The sequence below is a fragment of the Dunckerocampus dactyliophorus genome, chromosome 15 (genome assembly GCF_027744805.1).
Source record: "Dunckerocampus dactyliophorus isolate RoL2022-P2 chromosome 15, RoL_Ddac_1.1, whole genome shotgun sequence".
Classification (NCBI taxonomy): domain Eukaryota; kingdom Metazoa; phylum Chordata; class Actinopteri; order Syngnathiformes; family Syngnathidae; genus Dunckerocampus; species Dunckerocampus dactyliophorus.
In genome coordinates, this window is record NC_072833.1 from 16,667,392 (window position 1) to 16,669,012 (window position 1,621).

Consider the following 1,621-nt stretch of genomic DNA (forward strand, 5'->3'; position numbering starts at 1 on the left):
TGTGTTTGCATTTTTTTTATATTGAATTCAACACATGTTTAACCACTAGGGGGCAGCAGACATGCAATTCGGTGTGTTTGTGCAGCTTTTCAACGTAATGACAGTGAATCCGCCAGTGTTTATATGATATGAGAAAAATCTCATGGGACACACCAGGACTTATTCCAGGGGTGTCCAAACTATTTCCACCGAGGCCCACGTACGTAAAAAGGGCTTGATAGTCTTCACATTAGTGTTTATATAAAAACACACTAAAACCAATCAAATGTTGATCAAGATATACAAAGTCATTAAATATAGTTGGCTACACACAAAATAGAGCCCAATGCATTTTCTCATTTGTTTAAATCTAAAATTGAATTAGATTAATTAAAAAAAATCCAAATACTATATCCATATTATATAGGCCAATAAATGTTTAAAAAAATGTTTGTTTTTGGGGGGGGCAAAGTCAAATATAAAAGCAGCTGATGGATTACTTTTTTAAAAAGTTTTCTAATCTATCATTTAAAAAAGTAATTAAACATAAAATAACTAATAATATAATTAATAATGGGATGTAGTACTGAGGCATGCTTTTATTTTGATGGTCGGACTTCATGGCCGAATGTTACGGCGAGTTTGCCCAAATGATGCCGGTGGTTGTTTTCTTCTGTTGGGATTTTTGACGTTTTTTATTTAGATCAAAGTAAACGTACAGCAAATGTGGCATCACTTTCAAGTACATTTCCAGGATGAATTAGTGCCAGAACAGGCAGAAAGGAAATAAGGAGATAAAAGTATACATAATTAACAAAATAAATGGTTAAAAAAAGAAAAAAATAGAAAATGAAATGATACACTAAGTGTTTCCTGCAAGATTCAGATCGTTCATTGGATGAGATCGTTCCACTGCTTGTTTTGTCTGAGGTGGACAAAAAATCCAACCTGGGCTGAGCCGAGGGATCCGATTGGCTGTCGATCAAGACACAGGGCGGTCTTCCACCCACATTAAGGCCCTTACTGGTGCCGACTGCAGCGCAATAAGCATCAGACGGCATCTGCAGGAAAAGGGTTTAAAAAAACAAACTCAAAGACCTCGTCTCCTTCAACGCCACAAAACTGCCCGTTTAGACTTTGCCAGGGAGCATCAAACATGGGACATTGAAAGGTGGAAAAAAGTTTTATTCTCTGATGAGAAAAAATGTAACCTTGACGGTCCAGATGGCTTCCAACGTTACTGGCATGACAAGGAGATCCCACCTGAGATGTTTTCTACCCGGCACAGTGGAGGGGGGTCCATCATGATCTGGGGTGCTTTTTCATTCAGTGGAACACTGGAGCTTCAGGTGGTGCAGGGTCGTCAAACGGCAGAACATTTGGGGATGGATGGCAAGGGAAGTTTATAAAAATGGCCATCAGTTCCAGACAGTTGATGCCCTTCGTGAAGCCATCTTCACCACTTGGAGCAATGTTCCCACTAGCCTCCTGGAAACACTCGCATCAAGCATGCCCAGAACAATTTTTGAAGTGATTAACAAGAACGGTGGAGCTACTCATTACTGAGTCCTACTGAGAACATTTTTTGTTCTGGTTTGGAGAATTTTTTGCTATTTTTTGAGCAACGGTCTTAAACTTTTGA